This window comes from Puma concolor, chromosome D2 (assembly GCF_028749965.1).
Source record: "Puma concolor isolate L17-30 chromosome D2, mPumCon1.1.hap2, whole genome shotgun sequence".
Lineage (NCBI taxonomy): Eukaryota > Metazoa > Chordata > Mammalia > Carnivora > Felidae > Puma > Puma concolor.
The window spans coordinates 44,164,001-44,183,254 of NC_141677.1; the positions used below are offsets into that span (position 1 = coordinate 44,164,001).

Here is a 19,254-nt window from a genome sequence, read left to right on the forward strand (position 1 = left end):
GAACAATTATTTTAACATGTCCTGTGGAACACCTAGCTTTTAGGAATGCCACAGTTCCTGAAGTCTTAATCGGCCATATTTTAGATCACAAAGTATCAACAAGATAAACATTTTAATGGAATTTCTGGAAGCATGAATAGCAACAGCTGTGTTGCTATTTTTCTTTCCAGCCAGTGCTTTTTTGGACAGGATGTGGATTATTGTGAAGACATGAGAAGTCTGCATTTGGAAGTCCTATCAGTTAGGGGTTACTCAGGGACAGAGTGGCCACTCTGGGTATTTTAATCAGAAAGAGAATGTATATGGAGAACTGGGAGGTCACAGAATCCTTCGAAGAGTGGGGCATGAGAGTCCAGGTCCGGGAGGGTGCTGCTGGCTTTCAAGAAATCCGGAAAACAGGAGTCATAGAGAAGCTTGCTTGGAGAACAGAGGTTGCAGTCTGCACAGCTTTGTAGCTGCAGTGTGAATCATTTTTAGGAGGCGACCTGCAAGCTGCTGGTGCGTCCACATATCTGCCATTGGCTGATGCCCCTGAGCCTGTCTGTAGCTGCTGTGGGACAGAATAATGGCTCCTCCTTCGCTTCTCCATGCCTCGTACAAATGCCTCTCCAGAAGTCATATCGAACTACAGTGCTGCTGGCCAGGGAGTCTCTGAAATGTAGTTTCCAGGCTTTCTGCTCTGGAGTACCAGGAAGGTGCTGCGAAGGAGGGCATCATGCAGGTTGAGACAAATGGAGAGGATATTGTAACAAGGCCGTGCATCCTTAATCAAGTGTCCCTTTTTTAGCATCAGATTCTAAGAGGGACAGAGCTTACTCCTGTGACGCTATATTGATAAAAGTACCTTAAGCTTTTTGATCTAAATGGTTTGCCATGTTTTCTTCATTGTCAAGAACTGTAGAGGCGATAATTATGGGATGTGTGTATGGGGGATGAAGTTTCCTGGTGCCAATAAGACAAACAGACATGCACTTCCATAAACATCTATGAAAAAGTAGAAGTGGTACTGCACAGTTTCATATACTATTTATTTCTTTATTTAATGTTATCTCATGAGGTTCCCCTGTAATACCCATTGTTTCAAATGTTCAGGTATTACTTTTATCATGAAAAATAAGGTCACATAACACAAATAAGTATTACTGTGATTAAAATACCCCAAAGCATGATATCTATTTTGTTATGTATATTTCAAAAACATTATTTCAAGTAATATTTATTTAGTGTTTTAGATTTTACATTTGCACATAAATCTTTGCCCCCAATTTTGGTTAACTCCATAGGCATAGGTTTCAGAAAGTGGGTTGCTCATGTAAAAGTGTGAATTCATTGCTTTACCAAATGTTGTAGTGATTAACTACAGCCAGCATCATATGAGATTTCCCATTTTCTGCTGCTTTGTGCTTTCCCATTTTCTGCTGCTTTCTGCTGCTTTCCCATTTTCTGCTGAGGTCAAACTGTTTATCTTTTTTATTTATTTTTAAATTTATTACTATTATTATTTTTTCATGTTTACTTATTTTTGAGAGAGACAGAGTGTGAGCAGGGGAGGAGCAGAGAGAGAGGGAGACACAGAGTCTGAAGCAGGCTCCAGGCTGAACTGTCAGCACAGAGCCTGATGTGGGGCTCAAACACATAAACCGTGAGATCATGACCTGAGCCGAAGTCGGATGCTTAACCAACTGAACCACCCAGACGCCCCTCCTTGCTTCAGATTTTAATGGGAATGAATGCCTATAGTGGTTCATAGTGTGCACAGTGTAGCTTCGTATTCTGGACAGAGATGTGTGATCATGTTCAGGGGCTTTCTTTTCCTCACTTGCTAAGAATTCTTAATAAAGAATGGATATTCAATTGTATCAAATGCTTTTGCAGGTGTCACATATTAATACTGTCACATATTATTATATTACTTGATTGACTAAGTTTAATGATTAGATATGTTCTGGTTGTCTACTGCTGTGTAACAAACTTCTCCAAAGCAGTGGCTTAAAGCAATAACCACCATCTATTTTCCTTCTGAATCAGTCTGTGAGTTGACCAGGCTCAGTGAGGCAGTTCTAGCTTAGGATAACTCATGTGTTTGCAGTCAGACAGACAGGCTGGGCCAGGGCCATCCGGAAGGCTCCCTCACTCCCATGTCTGGTGCCTGCACTGGGAAGATTCAGACTACTGGGGTTGGAGCATCTGGGGCTCTGTGGGCATCTGTCACTTTCAGTGTGGTTTTTCTACATGGGGGTCCAGAGTAACCAGACTTCTGGAGGCTTCCAGAATGAGTGTCCCAAGAGAAACCAGCAGAATACATAGCACCTTTTCAAACTTAGCACCAGAAGTCCCAGAGTATCACTCAGACACATTCTGCTTGTTAAGGCTGTCACAAAGGCCCACATGCCAAGGTTCAAAGGAAGGGACGACAGACCCCGCCTTGGATAGAAGGAGTGCTAAGAAATTTGCAATGTGTTTTAAAACATTCCACTGTATATATCAAATCATATGTGTAGCAAATTTTACCTGTTATTGTCATATTTCTCTGGGCATAGTGAGATTTAGTTAGGACTTCATTTAGAATTTAGTATGACCACATATTCTTTGTTGTCTTCTGATGAGTTGTGTTTATCTGATGTTGGTATCTGAGTTGTGTTAGCTTTCTAACATGTCCAATTACAGAATAGTTTAAATCACAAGGGAATTAATTTATTTGGGAAAAAAATAAAAATATGACTTTAGAGTCTGCTTAGGATTCATTCTTTACTCATTTTCTTACATAGTTAATGACCCATTCAGGATATTCACTTTTCTTGAATTATTTTGGTAATTTATTTATTTTCTGGCAACTCATTAGATGTTAATATTTTTCAAGTTTTCAAGATTAGACTTGAATATTTATATTAATTGGTAAGTATCCTTTTTATGTTATTGCATCATATTTCTCATTTATAATTTTGGTTACTCATCTATATTTTGTTGTGATATGATTTTCCTGAAATGTATCTCTTTTAATACTTTTCCCAAATACAATCTCTTGGCTTTATTTATATTTTCTCCTTTCCCTGACTAGTAAGTAATTTTTTTCTTTTTTTTGGATTTATTATTTTTCAACATTTCCTGTGTTTTCTTAAAAATCTCTTTAAGTTATAAACATTGGGGTGCATATGCCACTTCAAATTGCATTTTTGTATCCTTTGGATAATACCTAGTAGTGCAATTGCTAGGTTGTAGGGTAGTTCTATTTTTAATTTTTTCGAGGAACCTCCATACTGTTTTCCAGAGTGGCTGCACTAGTTTGCATTCCCACCAACTGTGCAAAAGGGATCCCCTTTCTCTGCATCCTCTCCAACATCTGCTGTTTCCTGAGTTGTTAATGTTAGCCATTCTGACGGGTGTGAGGTGGTATCTCATTGTGGTTTTTATTTCTCTGATGATGAGTGATGTTGACCATATTTTCATGTGTCTGTTAGCCATCTGGATATCTTCTTTGGAAAATTGTCTATTCATTTCTTCTGTTCATTTCTTCACTGGATTATTATTTTTTTTTTGGAGGGTGTTGAATTTGATAAGTTCTTTATAGATTTTGGATACTAACCCTTTATCTGATATGTCATTTGCAGATGTCTTCTCCCATTCTGTTGGCTGCCCTTTAGTTTTGTTGATTGTTTCTTTCGCTGTGCAGAATCTTTTTATCTTTATGAGGTCCCAGTAGTTCATTTTTATTTTTATTTCCCTTGCCTCCAGAGACATGTCTAGTAAGAAGTTGTTGTGGCAGAGGTTAAAGAGACGTTGCTGCCTGTTTTCTTCTCTAGGATTTTGGTAGTTTCCCATCTCACATTTAGATCTTTCATCCATTTTGAGTTTATTTGTGTGTATGATGTAAGAAAGTGGTCCAGGTTCATTTTTCTGCATGTTGCTGTCCAGTTTTCCCAACATTATTTGCTGAAGAGACTGTCTTTTTTTCCATTGGATATTCTTTCCTGCTTTGTCAAAGATTAGTTGGCCATACATTTGTGGGTTCATTTCTGAGTTTTCTATTCTGTTCCATTGATCTGAGTGTCTGTTTTTGTGCCAGTACCATGCTGTGTTGATGATTATAGCTTTCTAATACAGCTTGAATTCTGGGATTGTGATGCCTCCAGCTTTGGTTTTCTATTTCAACATTACTTTGGCTATTCAGACTTTTGTGGTTCCATAAAAATTTTAGGATTGTTTGTTCTAGCTCTGTGAAGAATGCTGGTGTTATTTTGATAGGGATTGCACTGAATGTGTAGATTGCTTCGAGTAATATCAATATTTTAACAGTATTTGTTCTTCCAATCCATGAGCATGGAATGTTCTTCCATTTTTTTGTCACAATAGCCAAATTATGGAAAGAGCCCAAATATTTATCGACTGATGAATGGATAAAGAAGATGTGTTTGTATACACACACACACACACACACACACACACACACACACACACAATGGAATACTACTCAGCAATCAAAAAGAATGAAATTTTGCCATTTGCAACAAGAAGGATGGAACTAGAGTGTATTATGTGAAGCAAATTAAGTCAGAAAGAGACAAATATCATATGATTTCACTCATATGTGGACTTTAAGAAACAAAACAGATGAACATAGGGTAAGGGAAGGAAAACTAAGAGAAAAAGAGAGAGTGGCAAACCATAAGAGAATCTTAACTAGAGAGAGCTATTTGAAGGTTGCTGGAGGGGAGGTGGGGGGGGGGAAGGGCTAAGTGGGTGATGGGCATTAAGGAGGGCACTTGTTTCGATGAGCACTGGGTGTCATATATGACTGATGAATCACTGGGTTCTACTCCTGAAACCAGTACTATACTATGTGTTAACTAACTTGAATTTAAATCAATAAATTAAAAAAAAATCTCCTTAAGTTAATAATTAACTTAGTTATACTCTTCATTTTTGTAAATGTTCATTTAATTTGAGAGAGATACAGAGCACGAGTGGGTGGGGCAGAGTGAGAGGGAGACACAGAATCTGAAGCAGGCTCCAGGCTCTGAGCTGTCAGTACAGAGCACCACAAAGGGCTCCAACTTATGAAACCTGAGATCAAGACCTGAGCCAAAGTTGGATGCTTATCTGACTGAGCCACCCAGGCGCCCCTCTTCATTTTTAATAGCAGACACATATATATTTAAAGAATTTGCTACTAAATTTTGCTCCTTCTCTTTTTGACTCAGAAAACAGGCATTTCGACTCAGGAAACAGGACAGCCAGGCAGCACCAAGGACCCCAGAGAGGCAGGACCTAGAAATGTGTGGTTCTGTCAGCATTGTGTTGCCTGTAGGGTCCCCTCAGCTGTACTCAGGCCCTGTTAGACTGGATTCTGGACTGGGGTCTTGCCACTCAGATATAATATGACAAAGGAATGGAAGCTATTAGTAAGGAAGTAGTTGAAATGGCTAACATGAAACCTGCCTTTGACTGGCTCTATCAGGACTCCTGTCCAGGGACCCTAAGGGCGGGGAGGGTGGAGACTGGGAGGTATTGAGTGGGGAGTGGGAGTGAGGGTGGGGCATGGGAAGTGGGGAGTGTGAGTGAGGGTAGGGGTGGGGCATGGGAAGTGGAGAGTGGCAGTAAGGGTGGGGTGGGGCATGGGAAATGGGGAGTGGGAGTAAGGGTGGGGTGGGTCATGGGAGGTGGGGTAGGAGGCAGGGTGCTGTTTCTGATCTAGCTGTAAGGCAGTTTGGGTCAGACCACTGCAGTCAAGATGGTGGGGCTCCTTGTTACCCTGATGCTGGTAACATTGAATGGCCTTGGGAAAGAAACAGCCTGGCTCCCCTGAGAAGCATGTGAGAGCCCAAGGGAAACAGCATCCACCATCCAAAGAGAGCAAAACAAGCTTCAAGGCCGGAAACACAGAGGAGTTGTACAGTGAAAGAGGAGCTGACCGGGACGTGAAGGAGGAACTGATTTAGACCACACAAACGACTTAAAAAGGATCACACTTGAAAATTCACTCTGAAGTTCACATTGCACGTACTTCAGAAAGACAGACAGTTGGGAAGCAGGATATAGTTTAAGAATATTTCAGTTATAAGGAATAAATACATACATGAATAAATGAATAAGCAAAACTCCTGGATATAGGGCACTTGCTGGAAGAGTCCTGGGAGAGCTGCCTTTCCATCTCCCCTCTTCCCTTCAAGGACAAATTCCTCAGTTTGCAAATGCTCCAGCTCAATTGACATGATCCCCTAACTCCATTCCTTAGCTGTGACATTGAGCAAGTTGCTTAATTTGTTTGTACCTCAGTCTCCTCATTTGTAAAATGGAGACAAAAATAGTACTTATGTCTAGAAATCTGAGTAAGGTTTGAATGAGTATCTATTTCTCTATCTATCATCTATTATCTTCCAATGCTATCAAACATAAAGTAAGCACTTTCAATTAATGTCAGTTATTATTATAATGTCAGTTTTTTCCCCTGGTTATATGTAGTTACCAAATCACTCCAGATCTCTCCTCTGAAAATTCTTACTCCTACCTGCCGTGTCTCATCAACCCTCACTACCACCATACGGTGCCCTCACAACCTTCACTTGCCTTGACTCATGCCTTAATTACCTCAGTTTACCCTGTACAACTTTCCACACCAACTAATTGAAAGCTCAGCTCTGTTTTTTAGTGGTTTCCTTCTTATTTGATGATTCTTCACGTCTGAACTCCTTTGCTTGACATTCAAGGCTTTACTCCATCCTTTGCTATGGAGACACACACACACACACACACACACACACACACATCTGTATACTTATACACACACAGATACAGAGTTTTGTTTGTGTTTTACATAAATGGTAACTTATCATGTATCGTATATAACACTTCTTCCTTAACTTTCCACATTTTTGTATATTGAGCTAGCTTTTTTTTTTTAAACCAGTGTCTTCCTGATTCCCAAGTTCCTGCTTTTGTGAGAGTGTTCACCTTCTTCCTGAAGTCTGTGTTTTAGGGAAGATGGACTCAATCCTCTGCCCCGGGAAGGTGGGTTTCAGTTTGTCTGTATTAGTCATTTTGGTTTCATTCCCTTAATGAAGGCCTGTGTGACTGTTAAAAAAGAATGAGCTAGCTCAGTATATGAAGACGTGAAAAAGTAAGGGGAAAAATATTATATGCACATATGGTAAGTTACTACTATCAGTGATGGCTTGGACGAGAAGCATAGTTGACCAGTCAGATGCAGGGAACTCCCAGGAAAAGTTCCTTTTCTTTTCTTTTCTTTTCTTTTCTTTTCTTTTCTTTTCTTTTCTTTTTCTTTTTTTTCTTTTCTTTTCTTCTCTCTTCCCTTCCCTTCCCTTCCCTTCCCTTCCCTTCCCTTCCCTCCCCTCCCCTCCCCTCTGCTCCTCTCTCTCTCTCTCTTTCTCTCTCTCTCTTTTTAAATTTTTTTTTTCAATGTTTATTTATTTTTGGGACAGAGAGAGACAGAGCATGAACAGGGGAGGGGCAGAGAGAGAGGGAGACACAGAATCGGAAACAGGCTCCAGGCTCTGAGCCATCAGCCCAGAGCCTGACGCGGGGCTCGAACTCACGGACCGCGAGATCGTGACCTGGCTGAAGTCGGACACTTAACCGACTGCGCCACCCAGGCGCCCCTCTCTCTCTCTTTTTAAAGAAGCACAAGGAAGAGACAGCCCCTTTCCTATTATATGGACTCTGCCATGTCTGGACATGGCACTTGGAGTTACTGAAGCTGTCTTGTGGCCATCAGGGGCCTCATGAGGTCTAAGCCAAGACAGGGAGGAGGCAAAGCCAGGGCCACAGCAGAACCAGGATGGAGCCTCATGCGTGGACCACTGTCTTGTGAGAACACATTTCCTTAGCCTTGAAGGCCTTCAGTGGGGTTTCCTGTCACTGGCAGCTGAGCACTTTCTGAGTGTGTGTCTCCTCTATCACACTTCTCTTTATCCACAGGAACTTCTTTCCAGGCTGAGAGAGGGCAGGGCATACCTGGCCCTCAGATGATGCTCACCTCTGCAAAGTGTGTTTACTGGGCATTCTTCTCAGACCGGCTGACTCCTGGAACCCCTTGTTACATATTTCTGCCGTTTTTCTGTATTGTCATGGGTTGTAATGGCAGATTGAGAGAAGCTGTATCATGAACGGCCCACTGGCATTCTAGCCCAGAATCCCTGTCATGTCTTGCTCTACATGTCTGCATAAACAAATGCACTTCCCAGTCTTCCCTGCCTCTGAGAAGTCTTTCTTTTCTGTTTCTGATAGAATTAAACCTTCCTTGGGGCGCTTGGTGGCTCAGTCGGTTGAGCACTTGACTCTTGATTTCAGCCCAGGTCATGATCCCAGGGTTATGGAATTGAGCCCTGCATTGGACTCCGTACTGAGCACGAAGCCTGCTTGAGATTCTTTCTCTCTTTCTCACTCTTTCGTTCCCTCTGCCCCCTCCCCTGCTCATGCATGTGCACTCTTGCTCTCTCTCTCTCTCAAAAAATCTTAAAAAAAGAAAAAGAAAAGGAGTTAAACCTCCCTTGTCTACATGGCTTTCTCCCTTAGTGTACTTCAATTTTTGGTTGTGTAACATTGTTTATAGGCCCAAATGCTATAACAGACTTTTTATACACACATCTCATTTAATCCCTATGACAACCGGTTTAGCTGGTGTTATTATTGACATTTTACAGTTGAGAAAATTGAAGTATAGAAAGGTTAAATGAGTTTTCCAAAATTACTCAGCTAGTAAATGGCAGAGATGGTATTTGAGATCAAGTCTGTCTCACTCTAAAGCTTTATTCTTAGCCATCATGCTGTGTTCTGCACCAGACAATCAAGCCCATACAGATGTGTGGACCATGAGCTTCTGGAAAGGTGTGGGTTGTATTTTGCCACTCTCCGTCACCTGCTCTGTTCACAGTCTTTGGCACACAGGGGACAGGGGGACGTGTAGAATGGGAATGGTGAACTCAGAAGGCTTATTAGGGAGTGCTTTGGGATCAGTACCTGGGGAAGAGAAGGGAAGGGAAGGGAGACAAGGGGAGACAGGGGAGGAAGGGGATGGGGGGCTTAGGGAGGGCAGGGAGGGAAGAGATGTGGAGGGAAAGGGAGAGAAGGGAAGTGGAGGAAAGAGGAGGGAAGAGAGGGAAGGAAGGGAGGAGAGAAGGGAGAGAAGGTGAGGGAAGGAACGGAAGAGATGGGGAGGGAAGAGAAGGAAGGAAGGGACGAAGGGGAGCAGGATTGGGTGGAAAGGTGGGTTGATCTGGATAGAGTCTCAGTGGAAACCTCAGCTCACTCTACAAGGAGATGGGAAGATGGGATGAGTCTTCAGAGCTGTCCCCACTTGGGGAGATAGCACTGAGACTTTATACCACTGTGTGCCTCATTGCTCAATATGGGCTGCTCTGGGAAGGGGGCATGGCCTGCCCAAGAAGGCCTCCTTCCTGCGAGTCCCTCCTGGAAGAGGACAGCTGAAGGAATTTGGTGGTAGCACTCCCAGCAGTTGGGAGAATAAGTCCATTCCTGAAGGGACCTGGTGGTGTTTCACAGCCTCTACCTCACCCCTATGTACCAGGTTGTTTCTAGAACACCCTCCCCTGCATGTGCCTCTACTTTAGGCATTTCTGAGCTGCTGCCCACCTCGTTCAGATGCAGATTTGGACCAGATACAGCCAGGGTGTGTGTTCTTTCCCCAGCATCCAGGAGGAGGGAGCTTCAAACAATGGACGCCCCTAAAAACATCTTGCTGGCCTAGGGTTTGTGCGCCTGATTTCAGTGTTCCTTGGTTTGCTGTGGTCTCTCTCCCATCAGGCTGTCTCCTCCTGCTTTGGGGGTTGTTGTGAGGCTCCCCAGAGACTGATGGATTGGAGCAATACCTCACTCTCTGGCCCCAGCATGTCTGCTCACTACGGCCCCTGCCCCCTCTCCTGTTCCCCTGTCACCCCAAGCAGGGAGGGCCTCAGCCTCACTCTCCAGGGCATCTGTTGGTGACCATGGGGCATGGTGACTTGAACATAGCAAAAGCCTGACCTCTCACAGTTAGAGCAATGCTAAAGCTGCCTTGTGCTCCCCTTGATCTGTGGGCCTTGGAAGGTACTCACACTAGTTTGGCAGGCTGTGACCATCTGACAAAGGTACCTGTAGGAAGAGGCAGGAGTGGGGGCCAGAGGTATTGAATGAATCCATTCCCTGAAATGCTATCTCTGTCTTTTGCATACAAATTTGTGTCACTCCATAGAAAACTTGCCCAGCCTTAAATTACTCCCATCCAGAATAGGACCAGTGATCAAACCAAGATACAGGGAGGAGGCTAACAGTCATATTTTAAGGGCTGAAGCCAAATCCCTTTCTTTTTTAAAAAAAAATTTTTTTTTAACGTTTATTTATTTTTGAGACAGAGAGAGACAGAGCATGAACGGGGGAGGGTCAGAGAGAGGGAGACACAGAATCTGAAACAGGCTCCAGGCTCTGAGCGGTCAGCACAGAGCCCGTCGCGGGGCTCGAACTCACGAACCGCGAGATCGTGATCTGAGCCGAAGTTGGCCGCGCAACCGACTGAGCCACCCAGGCGCCCGCCAAATCCCTTTCTTATCAAACTGTGGGGTCAGCTGGACCTGGCTGGGAACCAAAGATGGCCTTAGAAAAGCAAGGAAAGCACTTAGAGCAATGCAAGCCACAGCTCCTGAGGGCATCTAGGAATCACAGGTAGCCAATCTGGTTTCCAAGGGAAATGCAGGAACTCAAGAGGACCAGATCGGTGTGGAAACAGGTTAGACTCAAGGAAGCTGGGATGGGAGCTGCATGTTCAACTCTAGCACCTGGCCTCTGCTCTCCCAGGGAGACCATCAGTAATGCTGGTGGCCATGGTGTCATTGGTCTGCAGCCAGATAGTATGGGGGATAGGCAACATTGCTCTGTGCCTTTGGAAATGACCTGCATAGTTACTGCCTCATCCCTCAAGAAACATTAGCTGAGTTTCAATTCTGTTACTGCTATAGATTCAAAGCTGACTAAAACTCGAATGTCCTCTATCTATCCAAAGGCAGGGGAATGAACATATAAGCTCATTTTGTTGAGAATATACAGAATATACAGAATATTTTTATTCTAGAGAATTTCAAACATACACAGAGTAGAATAAATAATTGAATGACACTCCACGTATACATCTCCTATTTTTAATAGTTACCACCATAATACCAAAAGATGTTACCTACCTTCCCCTATATACTGTCCTCTCAGGCAACCTTGACTTCATATCACTCCTTCTCTAAATAGTCAAGTATATCTCTAGGTGACAGTGACTTTTAAAAACATAACCACAGTACCAATAATGAACAATGATTCCTTAGTATCATCAAATATGAAATTAGTATTCAAGTTTTCTTGATTGTCCTAGAAGTATGTGTGTTTCTGAACTGTTACTTTGTCTGAATTAGTATCCAAACAAGCTGAAACCTATATAAATACTTCATGGTAAGCCCTATAACAGAGTTGTGGACATTTGTGGCTGAGATCATCAGGAAGTGCTCCCTGGATTTGCCCCCAGTGGGATTTGCAGATGGTTACGAGCACGGGCTTCAGGATTCCAGCTGTGGGATCCTGAGCAAGCAGACCTCTCGGAGTCTCAGCTCCTCATCTGCATAACCCATAGCCTTGCTGTAAATGTTAAATGAAATATTCCACATATGATGCTTGGACTCCTCTGGCAGCAGAATGGAGGGGCAGGCCCGGGAGGAGGGAGGCCAGGCCTGAAGTCATAACAAGAGCCCTGCAAGGAGACAGTGATGCCCTGAACCAACCATTAAATGCAGGAATGGAGAAGAAATGTTGCTGAAGCAGTCTGGACAACAGTATGTGCTCAATAAATTCTGAATATAATTATAATAACAATAATTAAAGCAAAGAAGGTGATGTTTAGATCTGTAAATTGTAGCCTGGTGCAAAGTAAAGAAGAGGTAATGTATATTTTCAGGCAGAGATAATAAACAGCTTTATCTAAAGGCAATAATTGGAAATCTGGCATATTTGATAAATGGTGAGAAGGCCCATGAGTTGGGGGTGTCAGGAGATGAGACTGGTCACATAGGTTTTGGCCAGGCCATCTATCAAGGGTTTTGTGGAAAGAGCTAAAGAGTTGGGGCTTAATCTTGCAGGCATGAGGTGGGGGGGGGGAGGGGGAAGGCAGCGGTCCATGGGGGAGAAATGGTCTTGGATTCCTCTGGCAGCAGAGTGGAGGGACAGGGAAGGAGGAGGCCAGGCCTGAAGTCATAGCAAGAGCCCTGCAAGGAGACAGTGATGCCCTGAACCAACCCGTAAATACAGGGATGGAGAAGGAACATTGCTGAGGCAGTCTGGGCAAGATTTAGTGAAAGATTAAATGTTGGCAGGTAAGGAGAGAGGGAGAATTTAAGAACTAACCCAGAATTTCTGGCTTAGCTGCCAGCTAGAAAGCGATACCTCTGACTGTGATTACAAACACTGAAGTCTGAGCAAGTTTCAGTGATGGGAATAATGAATTCTGCTTGGGATGCATGCCGTAAGAGCTGTCTGCAGGACACGCAGGTAAGACTTTGCTCTTACTTCTACATCTTCAAATGCCTGAGGAATCACTTAGAAGGAAAATTGAGGAGGGAAGCTTACTCCTGGTATGTCACCCCTGCCTGATCCAGATCTTGCTAGGAAATCTGACAGCTCCTTGCACTGAATGGATTCCAGGAGGGACTGATGGCCTTTTCAAAGGCCACATCTTAAGTGCAGTGCTGATGGCAAGTGAATGAAACCCAGACCGATTTATTTAAAATGTATCTGGGGGGCGCCTGGGTGGCTCAGTCGGTTAGGTGTCCGACTTCGGCTCAGGTCACGATCTCTCGGTCCGTGGGTTCGAGCCCCGCGTCAGGCTCTGGGCTGATGGCTCAGAGCCTGGAGCCTGTTTCCGATTCTGTGTCTCCCTCTCTCTCTGCCCCTCCCCCGTTCATGCTCTGTCTCTCTCTGTCTCAAAAATAAATAAACGTTAAAAAAAAAAAATTAAAAAAAAAATAAAATGTATCTGGTTGTTGGACAATGTGGTTTTGACAGAGACAAAGGACCATAGAGTCCACCAAGCCACAAGTCTTGAATGTCCAAACCCTTTGATGATCTGATGACCCTCATCAAGCAACTCATAATTTTATCTCCCCTTCCTACATTTCCACATTTCCCATCCTCAGCTCAGACCAAAATGGCCTAACACGAGGCAAAATATTTTGCTTGGGATACAGACTGATTTTTCTAAAGCAAGTGTCCAAATGTAAAATGATTATTTTAGGAAGGGAAGGAACTCCCTGTCGTTGAAGGCTGGTTGGCCATTCAAGAAGGGGTATTTGAAAAGGGGGTTGATGCTTTGAGTTGGTGGTGCCGTAGAGGACAGATCCGATGACCCCGGAGGGTGCTCTTTGTTGTGAAACCAAACCCATCAGAGTTGGTTTAGGGGTTGGTATAAAAAGTAAGTTCAAATTCCTTGACATGCCTCCCATCAAGTGGTAAGGTTTATGTTCTCTCCTCTTGTGCCTGGGGAGTTGTGACCATTTCAACAAGCAGAATTTTGAGGTAGTGACATGATGTGGCATCTGAGCTCAGGTCATAAAAGACCATGTAGGATACATTCTACTCTCTGGTAACATTTTTATCTGAATTCTGCCTCTTAGAATTCCTCTAATACTCAGTGAGGAATCTTGAGTCACATAGCGAAGATATATGTGGGTGTGCCGGTCAACACTCCCAGTCCAGCCCAAACTTTGAGTCTTCCCAACCCAGGTGTCAAGCAGGGGAGTGCAGAAGCTTCCAAGTGAGCCCCTAGCTCTTCAGATCATCCCCAGCCAATATGGTCTTCCAAGCTGGGGCGCCATATGTCAGAGAGCAGTGCCCTGTCACAGTTCCTGATCCACACAATCTGAGAGCAAAAGAAAATGATTTTTGTTCTATGTCGCTGTGTTTTGGGGTGGTTGATTAAGTAGCAACAGGAAGTAGAATAGCATGTGAACGGTTCTGAGCAATGGGACACAAGTGGTAATTCACTGGGGAGTTTGTGGGAAAGGTTTTCCTGTCATAAGAAGGGAGAGTGGTTTGAAAAAAAAATGCTTCTTTCTTCCCACCTTTCATGATGTTGGGAAGCTTGATGTTTGAAGAACTACAGCCATCCTGAGACCATGTGGGCAAAGTCAGGAGAGTGGTAGGCCCTAACAGTGTTTAGCTGGGGATCACCTTCTTTGCGTTTTTCATTATGTAAAATAGTATGTATACTTTGTGTTTAAGCCACTTGTATTTAGGTTCTCTATTACTCACTGGCTGAATTGATGACCTTTAAAAACCTTTCCAACTCAGACCTCTTGTTCCATTGCATTTCAGCTCTGTTGTTATTCCAAAATGCTGTTCTGTCCCAATTCTTCAGAACTCTGTATACTCTTCAAGGATTATCGCCTTTGTGAAGAGTTCTGCATTCATTTCCCTGGACAAGTGATCTATGTTTATTATGGCATCCCATGATCCAATTCATATATTTGCCTGTACATTTTTATACATTTTTCTCTCTTACTAATTGATATCAACAACACTGAATCATCCAATACAGCATATATCTTCATTTATTCAAGTGTTTATTTTATGTCCCTCATATGTTTGGTAAGTTTTTTGCAGATAGGTTATTTATATCTTTTTCTGGGTTTTATACAGATAAATATTTTTAATTGCTTTTGTTGTTGTTGTTTGTTGTCCTCTCTCACGGGTGTCATTCTTCAAGTCTTCAAGATTTATTCTTTTTCATACTAGTTATATTTAATGAGTGGCTATTATATGTTGGAGTTAAATCCCTTGTATTTCCTGTTACTACAGGAAACAATAATAATTGGTAATGTTTTTGAGCATTTACCATATTAATATTAGGCATATCCTATTTGCCTTAGATGAGTTAGTGCCTCGAACCCACACAACACTCTGAGAAAGGTATCGTTACATCTTAATTCATTTTACACATAAGAAAACTGAGAAAGGGAAAATTTGAGTGAGTTGTTGGTGGCCGCATCACCAGTAATCAGCAGAACTGGTGATCAAACTCAGAGGTCTAGCTCTTGAGCCTATGTTCCTAACCAGTGGACTATAGTGCCTAAATGGACTTGGGATTACATTTTAGGGTAAGAGAAAGAGATTACATAAATGCAAGAGTGAACTATTTGAAGATGGTTGTGGTAAATGTAGTAAAGGGAAAGTACGAGGTCTTATGAGTATCTGATAATCTCACTTACCTGGCCTGGGAAGGATGAGAAAGATCTCCCAAATGAAGTGGCATTTCAGTTGTGACATGAAGGATGACCAGGAAACAATCAGGCAAAGGTGTCAGGAGGGGAGCATTTCAGATGGAGTCACCAGTATGTGGGAGGATCTTGAGGATTCTGAGAGCCCTGGGATGGCTACACATCCCAAGTAGTTGGAGAGAGCAGAGGGAACAAAAGGAAAACACACCTGATAAGGCTAGAGAGGTTGAGCCTCATGAGTCTCCTGAGGATGTAGACTTTCTCTTAGGAGCAGTGGGAGACAATTGATGAATTAGAAGAGGCAATGATATATTTGGCTAATGAATAGGAGGTGGTGTGGAGGGTGGCAAGAGAGGAAGTGCATGAGTTGGCTATTTTGTGACTCCAGGAGTCTGCTAATGAATGTAGAGATGGTCGGCTGTAGTTAGACTTTAGGTATAATTTTTTTCAAGTAAAATATAAAAACCTTGATGATGGCTCATGGGTAAGGGACGATGGAGAAAGTTGTATCAGGGATGACATTCATGGCTTTTGTTCCCCTATTTGTGATTGGTGCTGTTTGCTAAGTTGTGAAATAAGCTGAGGAAGAAGATGCATTTGTTCAACATTCTTAGCAAGTATTTGTTTGTTAATTAATTAATTAATTGTTTTAATATGAAATTTATTGTCAAATTGGTTTCCATACAACACCCAGTGCTCATCCCAACAGGTGCCCTCCTCAATGCCCATCACCCACTTTCCCCTCCCTCCCACCCGCATCAACCCTCAGTTTATTCTCAGTTTTTAAGAGTCTCTTTGGTTTGCCTCCCTCCCTCTGTAACTTTTCCCCCCTCTTCCCTCCCCCATGGTCTTCTGTTAAGTTTCTCAGGGTCCACAGAGGAGTGAAAACATATGGTATCTGTCTTTCTCTGCCTGACTTATTTCACTTAGCATAACACTCTCCGGTTCCATCCACGTTGCTACAAAAGGCCATATTTCATTCTTTCTCATTGCCAAGTAGTACTCCACTGTATACATAAACCACAACTTCTTTATCCATTCATCAGTTGATGGACATTTAGGCTCTTAATTGCTGTTTTTTTTTAAATTTACATCCAAGTTAGTTAGCATATAGTGCACTAATGATTTCAGGAGTAGAATCTAGTGATTCATCCCCTGCATATAATAACCAGGGTTCATCCCAACAAGTGTCCTCCTTAATGGTCCTTGCCTATTTAGCCCATGCCCCCACCCATAGCCCCTCCAGCAAAACTCAGTTTGTTCTCTATACTTAAGTCTCTTATGTTTTGTCCCCCTCCCTGTTTTTATACTATTTTTGCTTCCCTTCCCTTATGTTCATCTGTTTTCTATGTTAAATTTCTCATATGCATGAAATCATATGATATTTGTCTTTCTCTGACTGATTTTGTTTAGCATAATACCCTCTAGTTCCATCCACGTAGTTGCAAATGGCAAGATTTCATTGTTTCCTATTGCTGAGTAATACTCCCTTCTATATCTATACCACATCTTCTTTATCCATTAATCTGTTGATGGACATTTGGGCTCTTTCCGTACTTTGGCTATTGTCAATAGCACTTCTATAAATATTGGGATGCGTGTGCCCCTTTGAAACAGCACACCTGTATCCCTTGGATAAATACCTAGTAGTGCAAATGCTGGGTCGTAGGATAGTTCTGTTTTTAATTTTTTGAGGAACCTCCATACTGTTTTCCAGAGTGACTGCACCAGTTTGCATTCCCACCAGCGGTGCAAAGGAGATCCTCTTTCTCCGCATCCTTGCCAACATCTGTCATTGCCTGAGTAATTAATGTTAGCCATTCTGACAGGTGGGAGGTGGTGTCTCATTGTGGTGGTGTCTCGTTGATTTCTCTGATCGTGGGTGATGTTGAGCATATTTTCATGTGTCTGTTAGTCATCTGTATATCTTCTTTGGAAACGTGTCTATTTATGTCTTTTGCCCATTTCTTTACTGGACTATTTGTTTTTTGGGTGTTGAGTTTGATAAGTTCTTTTTTTTTTAACATTTATTTATTTTTGAGACAGAGAGAGAGAGACAGAGCATGAATGGGGGAGGGTCAGAGAGAAGGAGACACAGAATCTGAAACAGGCTCCAGGCTCTGAGCCGTCAGCACAGAGCCTGACGTGGGGCTCGAACTCACGGACCACGAGATCACGACCTGAGCTGAAGTCGGATGCTTAACCGACTGAGCCACCCAGGCGTCCCTGATAAGTTCTTTATAGATTTTGGATACTAACCCTTTATCTGATATGTCATTTGCAAATATCTTCTTCCATTCCATCAGTTGCCTTTTAGTTTTGCTGATTGTTTCCTTTTCTGGGCAGAAGCTTTTTATCTTGATGAGGTCCCAATAGTTCATTTTTGCTTTTGTTTCCCTTGTCGCCAGAAACAGGTTCAGTAAGAAGTTGCTGCAGCTGTAGTCAAAGAGGTTTTTGCCCACTTTCTCCTCTAGGATTTTGATGACTTCTTGTCTTATGTTTAGGTCTTTATTCCATTTTGAATTTATTTTTGTGTATAGTGAAAGAAAGTGGTCCAGATTCATTTTTTTGCATGTCACTGTCCAGTTTTTCCAAAACCATTTGGAAAGACTGTCTTTTTCCCATTGGATATTCTTTCCTGCTTTGTCAAAGATTAGTTGGCCATACATTTATGGGTCCATTTCTGGGTTCTTTATTCTGTTCCATTGATCTGAGTGTTGGTTTTTGTGATAGCACCATACTGTCTTGATGATTACAGCTTTGTAATACAGCTTGAAGTCTGGAATTGTGATGCCTCCAGCTTTGTTTTTCTTTTTCAAGATTGCTTTGGCTATTCGGGGTCTTTTGTGGTTCCATACAAATTGTAAGATTGTTTGTTCTAGGTCTGTGAAGAATGCTGGTGTTATTTTGATAGGGATTGCATTGAATGTGTAGATTGCTTTGGGTAGTATCAACATTTTAACAATATTTGTTCTTCCAATCCATGAGCATGGGATATTTTTCCCTTTTTTTGTGTCTTCTTTAGTTTCTTTAATAAGCTTTCTATAGTTTTCAGCGTATAGATTTTTCACCTCTTTGGTTAGGTTTATTCCTAGGTATTTTATGATTTCTGGTGCAATTGTAAATGGGATTGATTCCTTGATTCTCTTTCTGCCTCTTCATAATTGGTGTATAGAAATGCAACTGATTTCTGTGCATTGATTTTTTTATCCTGCAACTTTGCTGAATTCATGAATCAGTTCAAGTAGATTTTTGGTGGAATCTTTTTGGATTTCCTTATAGAGTATCATGCCATCTGAGAAGAATGAAAGTTTGACTTCCTCCTTGCTGATTTGGGTGCCTTTTAATTCTTTGTGTTTTCTGATTGCTGGGGCTAGGACTTCCAATACTATGTTGAATAACAGTGGCAAGAGTGGACATCCCTGTCATGTTCCTAACCTTAGGGGGAATACTCTCAGTTTTTCCCCATTGAGGATGATATTAGCAGTGAGTCTTCTGTATATGGCTTTTATGATATTAGCAAGCATTTATTAAGCACCTACTCTATTTGAGAAATTTTAGTAGACATTAGGAAAACAGCTAAAAACAAAGTCAATATTCTCCCTGCTCTCATGGAGTTTACATTCACCCAGGTGAAGGGAAAATTAAAACTAATCATGGCTAATTAATTTAAATAGTAAAAAATAAATCAAGATGTTAAGGAAGCTAGGGAAGCTTATACTTGGAGGCCTAACTTGGTCACGGAGGGTAAAATTCATTTTGCTGTGTGGAGAGTGGACTTGGTGGGGGGTGAGGACACTGGATGTTGGGAGAACAGTTGAGAACATCTTGCACAGTGAGAGTTCAGAGTGTCATTGTTAGAAATGGGAAGACATGGATGAATCTGAGAGCTATTTGGTTTGTAAAGTTGACATGAATTGCGAGGTAAAGGGAAGTGTCCAGAATATCTACAAAGTTTTATAGTGGAGCAGTTGAATGCATGTTAGTGCCAAAGGGATAC

At 42.3% G+C, this 19,254-nt stretch overlaps 1 long non-coding RNA gene across 1 annotated transcript in view; it reads left to right on the top strand.

Moving 5' to 3' along the window:
• LOC147576028 (uncharacterized) overlaps positions 1–19,254 on the top strand; it is a 149,647-nt gene that overhangs the window by 2,206 nt on the left and 128,187 nt on the right. The window lies entirely within an intron of this gene.